The sequence below is a fragment of the Egretta garzetta genome, unplaced genomic scaffold (genome assembly GCF_000687185.1).
Source record: "Egretta garzetta isolate BGI_Z169 unplaced genomic scaffold, ASM68718v1 scaffold474, whole genome shotgun sequence".
In the NCBI taxonomy this organism is placed as follows: Eukaryota; Metazoa; Chordata; class Aves; order Pelecaniformes; family Ardeidae; genus Egretta; species Egretta garzetta.
Genome location: NW_009259524.1, coordinates 753,354 through 762,916, shown reverse-complemented (window position 1 = coordinate 762,916; position 9,563 = coordinate 753,354). Strand labels below are relative to the sequence as shown.

The following is a 9,563-nucleotide window of genomic DNA, read 5'->3' as shown; positions in this document are numbered from 1 at the left end:
GAAAGCACCCACAGCTGATGTCCAGCTCCAACATGAGAGATCATTTTGCAGTTTTGTCTTGTCACCTTTTGCTGCTGATTTAGTGCCATCTTTATAACTGTACTATTAATTTGGACTTTTGAATTTTTAAAAAAAAAGGTCTCTCATTGAACATGTCAGCAAGAGTCATGATCCACAGGTAGAGAACATGACATTGAGGAAGCTGGCTCTGCAAGAGTTATAACAGGTCGTAGCAGGGCATAAATGACCGCGTTTATAGTGATATAATCCTGGCTGGCATTGACAGAGTGCTGCTGTGGAAAGCCTCCGCTACAGCAGCCACAGCTACTGAAGTCCTGCTGTTGCTGCAGAGGCCATCTGAATAGCAGTCCTGTTCCAGTAGAGCATCTCTGTGCTTTAACTGAACGCTGTGGAAATGAGAGTGAATTCTCTGAGGGCTTTTTTTAATTTTTAATCCTTATCAACTCAATGAAGAGTAATTCTAGTCTGAAACCAGTGGGGCATAACAAAAAGGAAGCATTTTGGAGATTTCAGTCCCGTTTCCATGGGAGTTCTAATAGCAGCGTGTAAGATTTAGCAAGCCAGAAAGGAGAGCGAGAGGATGCTAGAAGAGGTGGTGGGAAGCAGTGGGAGGAAAACAAAAATAGAAAATATTCCCCCTTTAGAATTAGCAGGCTGGGAAAGACCTTAGAGGGCTTGCCAAGTCCACTTCTTGGACCTACAAGCAAGATAATTTGTAAAAGCAAAGCAAAAATAGCTATTTAGAAGCAAAAAGAGATTCTTCGTTGTGAAGTAGTGCTGGCATTTAGGAAATCAGTGAATAGTTTCTTTTTGCTTCTTTTTCCATTTACATTCAAAGGTGTCACTGGAGAGACTGATTGATAAATATGTAATGCTGCGTCCAATTCCAGATGAAAATACAAAGAATATCTTACTTTTGGACACCAATGTATAAAGGCTGTCTCACAAGACGTTGTTGGATGTTTGTAAGCATTTTTAATGTTTGTGGTTTCTAAACCAAAGGATGCGTCTGTAGTTCAGTTACTGCCTTCAAACGATATTTGTGTCAGCCATCGTTTTGGAAATTTGTCCTGTGCAGTAACTGGCTTTTCTAACAGAATCCTGCTTTTCAGCAGTGTGTCTTCTGTGTATTTCCTGGCTGACTGTGGTATTCTTACTCTCCTGGGTAAATTGCCATCTTTTTTCATAGTCCTCCAACACTCGTGTTTCCTGTCATGTTTTTAGCAGTGATTTTTGCAGGTTAGTTAGGTGTAGTTTAATTATGCGCACTCTTTTTTTATCCATCTTAAATTTCAATTTTGTGGAGTACTTCCTTGTGAATTACAAGAATAAATTAGCGATTGGTGCCCAGTGTAACTCTCTACAGCAATTTTCGTATTCCTGTATCATGTCTCCTTTTATTCATTTTCCCTTCAAGCTAATCAACCTTATTTTTCCAGTATGTATAAAATGGAAATTTGCAGGTGAAATAACTTCCATCACCCTCAATTCTTTTTATTTCACTGGTATTCCTTTAGAGAAAGGCTGGCCAGAACTGAGCATAGCACTGCAGACATGCCCTTGCTTTATGCAGCAGTGTTCCCCATATTCCTTCTATCCTGTTCCTTTTCAAACCCGCTGCATCCTCGGCACATCCCCGAGGTGTGTGTACTGCTCACCTCTACACCCTGCGTTTTTGTGTTGTGGGGTTTTTTTAAAAAGTAGGTCTGTCCAAATCAGATCACGAATCTCACAGTGTTCTTCCCAAAAACTCCATTCAGCTTGCTGGAAAGATGACTCTCCGGCTCTTATGACAGGTTTGAGTATTTAGCTGGCTGGGACTCGCCATTTAGGAAGTCATCCAAACATTCAATAAGCTTTTGGAGATCAGTGTGGAGAGTGTAGTTTCTCTCGGTGCCTAAGAAGATTATGCTGGAGAGTGAGAGGGCCTGCACGTCAGCAGGGTTGTGTGTGCTTCCTGACGCGAACACTCGTGCTGCCACACACGGGCCATGCCGTTGCTGCGTCTCCAGAGGGTTTCCACCCTGGCAGGAGCTGAGCTTTGGGACAGCACAGCCTTGGGCATGCCTGCGGACCAGCAATCGGCGGCTGCCTTTTATATTTAGGTTTTCTAAGTTTTGCAGTTTCATGTTGCTGCAGTAATTAAGCCCTGGCAGTCACAAATGACTGGATTGCTGTAGTGAAGTCTAAATCCAGAAGAAGGGGATGCAGTCTCATTGCCAGCCACTAATGGAAATGAGTGATTTCTTTTGTTCTCATGGCTGACTGCCCGGGAATATAGAGGAATCCAGGTAAAACCCACCCATTTGCCAACCAATTCTCAGTGGAGGATCCATGAATACTACTGTTATGGGCAGCATTATTTAGAGAGAGAGAGAGAGAGAGAGAGAGAAATAGGAAGGCAGAAAGTAGTACGGAGATAGTATTTCCTCAAAGAGCAGCTTTCTTCTCCCCAGCATTCCAGTATTAGTTCATGGTTTCCTGCCCTCGTCTTGTCCCTCTCCTCACCTTGGTCAAACCCCCGAGCTGCATTTGGTATGGACATGGTATATAATTGTCTGCATACTTAGCTGTTTAAGTCCAGTATAATAAGAGATACTTAAAGAGGCTTCAGATGAGGTTTGTAGATGCTGGGAAACAGATTTTTATTGCGATATTGTGTTGAGTCCAGGAGGATATGACCTTTGCCTGCCGCTCTGGTGTGGCACAACACAAGGAAAGAGAGGAAAGCGCCTGGCCTGCAGCCAGTTTCACTGGATGAGGGGGGAGGAGGGGATCTGTGCCATGTCAAGAGTAGCTGGGACCTACACAGGGAAACTGTTCTGCTCTACCTGGGAGCCACAGGACTCACGCCAGTGTGAGTAGGCATGGACAAATGGAGTAAGAGAGCTTTGGTTTTCCTCCCCACTGGGCAAGAAGGAGGAATGATGGCCTGCCAGATAGCTTTATGGATGTCTGGTCCCCCTAAGGCACTACCCCATTCCCACGCAAAGGCACGCATCCCTGCATAAGAGGAAGTCAGATTGCCAGCAGCATCCGAACATATCTGCTGCTGGGTTGTAAAAAATCTAAGCTTTGAAACATCTTTCCTGCTTTGCCCTTTTATTTTGTATTTTTCTGTCTTTCTCTGAAACTAATCTAATTTAAGCCTAGATATTATGGGCCAAATTCAGGTGATATAAGTCTCTATTAACTGTATTTGAGTAATTCAGCTGTGTCAAGTGTGCTTGCCTTTTCAGGAGATACAGCAGCAAATGCAGTGTCCCACTCTCAGTGAGCTCAGTGACGCCCTTTTGCCTTTGAGTGGAGGATCTGTTCCTGTGTAAGGTTACATTTTTAATTAAAAGCTGAAAACAGGAGGCAGCAGCCTTTGGAGGAAGGCTTTGTATGTGACTGGCTTAATGAGTGCCCAGCTGAGATACGCAGTTAAGTTTCTAGGTAAAATAATACCACTGTGTAGACTTGGTTTGGAAATGTCTACAGAGGCAAACATCTGAATTAGATGGTAAGTGGCTGTGGCAGGAGAGTGGCAGGTCTTCATCTCACACTGCATTGTGCCGTTCTGTCTGCAGAAAAGCAGCAAAGTGGGAAAGACAGAATGGAAGGCTTTGCAAGAGAGATACAGTTCTTTGCACTCAATACCTAACGTGTTGCCCTGGGGCTACGGCTGGGTAGTGCTGAGTAGTAGTATTAAGCAATGTTAAATCCTCCTGCTTAGCAGGAGAATAGCTTGATTCTTACACCTCTTATCCTCTTCTTTTTGGGAGAGGAGCAGGGCAAGAGTGTGGGAGCCAGAAAAACATTTGTATTTCTTAAACTATTTTTAATGCCTGTTTTCATCATGTAATCCAGAATATTTTCCTGATGGAGCTATGGAACAGATACGAAGCTGAAGCTGCTCTGTTTGTTCATAGTTTTAGTTTTCAGCTTGCTTTTATGGAAGTCTGTCTTAATATAAATCACAGTCTTGTCAATGGCAGCCTTGTTTGGAGAAATCTCATGTTTGAGGACACGTTCTTTTCTGCGTTGATGGAAAAGCTGGCTGTGACCAAAAACAGACTGTCAGACACTGAGACGGGACGACACACTGGTGACGTGATGAATGTAGATCTGAAAGCTCAGCCATCTTCCCAGTAAGAAATGCTGATTCCAAAGGAAAGCTAATATTCCAGAGTTTCTCTGGAATCCTGATGTTATTGAGAAACGCGCATTTTTGTCAAGAAAAGGGGCGGGGCTGCAAAGGCACTAAAAGCATTAGAAAATAACTGGAAGCATGGAAGAATGAGTTCAGGCTGTATAGATGAGTTCAGCTGTATTGCTGTGGTTGGGAGGAGACCGCTGAGAAAAATGAATTGGCTTACAGGAATATCTGCCTTAAATTTAACATGCATCTTAAAACTGGGAAAATTGCACATGTATTAAGGAACTAGCCTTGCAGTACAGTGGCAGCACGTAGTCTTGCCATGCTTGATGTTTCTCTTCAGATTGACCATGCAACTCGCACGTCTTCAGGCAGTAGCTAAAAGCAGCACATCATCCGTTTCTAGGTATGAAGTCAGAAAGGACAATTTTCATCCCCTTGCCTGACCCCTCCAAGACCTACATTTCTGCATCAAACTACATTTCAATTTTGATCCATCACATTATTTTTATAAATGTATTTACAAAAGTATCTAACCTAGAATTAAAATGTCACATTGTGAAGAATTCATTACATTCTTCAGAGGTTAATTATTTTACTGTTTAAAAAGATTATGCCTTTTTTTTCTGTCTGAAATTACTCATTTTCAATTTCTAGATACGATGGTAAATATTTTCTCTGCTACATTTTAAGAGCCAAGCCTGCAAAATTCCTCCCCTTCAGTATTTCTGTGCAGTGATCATTTATGTTATCTTTTAACCTCCCTTTCAATAAATTAAATAGATTGAGTGTTTAGGTCTTACACTATAGAACATGATAACAGCATTGACTCAAGGGACCGGAGTCCCCATGCAGTCAATTTATGAGATAGCCTCTAGAGTTGAGTCAGAAGCATTTCCAACAATTTGGATCAAAAGCAAAGTTTCTGTAACACCTATGTCATGAAGAGATAAGGTTCCTCAAACAGGAGGAATGGATTATTTAGCAAGTTTCATTAGCTTTTTCTTGCACTTGAGTGTTCTTGCCTTTATTTTACTAACCCAATTTATTTCAAAATGTGGGATTTCTGCAATTTAATTGAATCCCAAAAACGTCATCAGAAAGTGACTTGACACAAATCACAAGAAAAAGTTAATTGTCTATTAAATAAGAGTCATCATTCACCATTGTCTAGCAGAATCTGAAAGCAATATACTGATGTTACTTAAATATGTATATAGTGTATTCTCCTGGTTAACAAAAAGAAATCACAATTTTAGTGCAGACTGTAATTAGCTGCAAATCAACTTGTCAGAGCATTCCCAACCTATGGGAATTGACTAACCAAGGAGCACAGATGAAAAAGCAAGGTTTAAAATCAATTATTTAAATCAAAATTCCCTGCTTGTTGGTTTAAATCACAATTAATTTTTTTGCTTTAAATGACTTTGGTTTAACTTACTCCATCCCACGTTGCAAAAAATCTGTCCCCCTTCTCATTTTGTGTACTCCATTTGCATTCCTCCTTGACGTCCGACAGTATGTTACGCAGCACTGACCCAGCAGTGCAGCTGTGGCTATTATAGCTGTCAGCTGGGGGATGCGATGTTCTGGTTGGGTTTTGGTGTTGACCCGTCTGCACTGGTAAGTGCTACGCAGTGGCACAGTGGTTCTCAGTAATGGTGACGGTGTTGCTGTGTCCCACAATACCACGGCTGTTCTGCCAAGTTATCTTCCAGGGACCTTCTTGGTAGCCACTTCCTAGTAACAGGCTGCCTCTCAGTTTTCCACTGTTCCTCTCTTCAGCTGGCTTCATTACATGGCTCTACCAAATTTGCTTTTTTCTTTTTTTTTTTTTTTTAGCCCAAAACTGTGCTTTATGGCAGGCAGAGGGTGGCAATGCTGAGGCAGGCTGCAGGTATCACAGGGAATGCCATTGCTGCCTTGTAGCACTCTTTAAATTGCAGCATCATTCACCTGGTTAAAAAGCATCTGCAGATATATTTCATAAATGGCGGGGGGCGGGAGTGTGTGCCAAAACTATAACGGCACTGAAATAACTTATCAACCCAGTCAGAATCACCGAAGTCATAGTATGTCAGTGAACCCACGTTACTGGATATATATTATACAGTTACAAAGCATACCTATTAACTTTTGGTGCATAACATAATACACAGTATTTCTAGTAATGCCCAGATTTTCCCTCCAAAGTGGTGCAAAACAGGAAGGGCAGTGTGATAGGAAAATATTTTGTAGTTTTAGGTAGCTGAAAAATGTCTGTATCTCACCCATTTCTCACATTGGTTAAAATTAAGAGAAGAGGGTCAAGAGAAAGATTTGAGAACCAATTGCGAGTGGTCTTTTTTTTCATTTTGAATGTAAATATTTTTTTTTTCATATTCCCCTGACATAAGTGCAAAACTAAGAAGACTTGATAATCTGGAGTCTTAAATAGGATTAGAACTAAGCAGGGCACAAAAATGAATGGCCCACTTAATTTCATCATCCCAGTCATGTGAAATATAAATAATACTCAAGCATATTCTGTGGTGTACCTGATTATTAACTTTCTCTTCTGCTTGAATCATCTAAAGTAATATCAGTAACTCAGCGTTATTTTTTAAATACGATTTTTATCTTGACAGCTGTACTTTCATTGAAAATGCAGCAAAACCTTATCTGTCTATATCTTCCAATGTGGTGATCTCATTATAAATGAAATATGTGTATGGTTTTAGTTGGGTTTTAAGTCCTGGCAGATGAATTCAGAATCAGTTTTAATGGAAATACTGGTCCTACTCAAGGACCTCCAAGATACGTTGCAATAAACCAGCCAAGATGAAATACAGGCAAAGAAAAAAGATGATTCTCACATGCTGGAGTACAAGCTTGGGAACCAAGCTGATGTGCTCATTAACAGGTTAGCTTAAATCCGATATCAAACAGTTTAAGATTTGCTTAGCTAACTTCACTTAACTCTGCAAGGTAATAAAAAAACCTGATTGCTGTGGAAACTGCCCAGTGCCTCTGAGATGTCAGGAACGTCACTCTATTTCAAGAAGGACAGAGTCCAAATCCAAAGCGGGACATGAGGTTTGTGATACGTACGTGCAGGAGAAAGCTGGAAGTGCTCTGTTGCAACTTGTTCTGTTGTGTCTCGGTTTCAGTTACTCGGCTGCAGTGTGCCATGGTACTTAAAATCACCTCAGTGTCACATGTGAAGTCTGAAGGCTTTTTTTGTGTATGAGTGCAGAGTTCATAAATAACCTGTGTATACCTTCAACAGGGAGAGTCTTGGGCATTAAAAGCAATGCAGGTAGAAAAGGGTCAGTGTGATGTAGACATTTCAAAAAATGGTCTTGTGTCTTTCTCTAAGGCTTGGCTGAAAGGAGGAAAGAAAATTGTAAAGAGGATCACAATTGTGGAAATCTCTTAAGTTGAATTCAAAAGGAAGGAGATTTGATTGTAAAACATACCTCCAGCTTTCTAATAAAGTAGAAATATCAGTTGAAATGAACAGGATGCCTCTATCCAAGCCAAATTAAGCCTTAATACTGAAAAAGTATACTTTAGAAAGTCAGAAAGGTCAAGGTTCGTGACATCAAATCATGGATTGCGGCTGACAGGCCACTTCTATAATTTCCATGGGAATAACTAAAGAAAATTGAGCAAAGAAAATGTCTGCAACAACTGGGACATAGCTTGAAAAAAACACTAAAAACCAGATGTCCCAGAATACTTTGGAAGTGTAGAAGGAGGCAGACAGGGATGGGTTTTGTCAATTTTTCTAATAAGTCAGTCAACTCCTCATAGCAAAAAGCCAGTTAATGCAATATGGAATAGTTTAAAAGTCAATTAATATTTTGAAGCTAAACAGCCAGTCTTTTTGCAAGGAGTTACTAGCTGGAGTAAATAAAAATACTTTCAAGTGTCAGATTAACAAAAAACATGGGTCTGGTATGGATTTTAGTGTATAATCAGGCATAAGGACCTCCCACTCAAACTAGGGGCACCAAATTCAGCTTAAAAATACAGGCGATGGAGGAAAATACTGCCTTTGAACAAAAGGGCTTGAATTAATGGTATAAAATTTAATGAAGTCATGGAGACATTGCCTCAGAAAAGAAAGCTGTATTAGCTATGCCTCCAGTGACTAAAAGAACAAAACAAATGTTAGGGAACCAAATATTAATGAAAGAAAGAAGTGTCAATACAAAACGGTTGGGTTGAGATGAAGGAACTGTGGAAAAAGGATAAGTGAATGCAAATTAAAAAGAAGATCAAATTAAAAAATAAAAGCATATATCCCATAGAATGCCTCAACAGAGTGATGTGCTGAGTGAAAGCTGGGGAATGAGATGGCTGCTAGAAAATGCAAATACATCCTTTGCATTGTTGAGATGGATATGGAAATTGCTCAGGAGACCAACAGGCTGGGAAGCTCAGCTGGCTGCTTTATAGGTACAGATATTTGGAATAAAAATGTTGCTGCTTATGTTGGGTTATAAATCAGAACTGATCAAAACCTGTGGACTCTAGGCTGCAAAAGTGAGGAAATAAGTTTTTCTTTCTGTGAGAAAGTTCATTGTAAAATAAGAACTCCGCTGCAGTGCTTGGCTTTGGCTTTCTCTTGCTAAATGGGTCTGGAGGTGTGGCTGAAAGATGGTTGTCAGCGAACATGCTTTAAAAACAGCTAAAAAGAAGAAACGTAGGAAGCCAACAGCGTCAGGTGTAAATACATGTACAAATACGACAGCAGCTTTGCGATGGCACCCATTGCTCAGAGGGAGACTGCAGTTAGTTCTCCACAATCCCTTATCTTCATCCAATCTTTGCAAAGCAGGTTCAGAAAAAAAAACAGGAAAGACGTTAAAGAGAACAAGGAAGTTGCACTGTCATGATGGCAAGTTTCGAGCTTCTAATAGCAAGCCATTTAAAGTGAGTCAGTTACAGGTATTCTTGTATACACGTTTATGAAAGGGGAAAGGAGATTATGATGATAAAGTAGGAAGTGAAGTGTATGTGGACAGTCTTAATTGCATGCTGTAAGGTAATGACAGGCTGTGAAATCTTAAGAACTCAAATATAGTTCTGGGTTATTTTACAAACACATAGGGGACAGAGTCGTGAGCACTCAGCGTGCCACCCACCAAGAAATAAGAAACACGGTGGGGGAGATGAGAGCCATGGAGAAACGCAAGGGCAGTGCTTTAAGCAGACCTGCAGTTGTTTGTGATTGTTATCCTTGGTGAAACCCTGCCTTGTGAGGAGAGACCTTTTATATAAACTGGTGATTAAAGGAAAGAGGTATCTAATTTGGGATTAAGAGAATCGCTGAAGAATTTAATAGTAAAAACAGTTGCTAGAGCAGCTGTTTCAACACAGCTCATACAATTGGCAGCCAAACTGCTTCCATTTC

The 9,563-nt window shown here is 40.6% G+C and overlaps 1 protein-coding gene across 1 annotated transcript in view; it reads left to right on the top strand.

Moving 5' to 3' along the window:
- The window catches only part of PARD3B (par-3 family cell polarity regulator beta), a 397,127-nt gene that overhangs the window by 370,043 nt on the left and 17,521 nt on the right, over window positions 1–9,563 (top strand). The window lies entirely within an intron of this gene.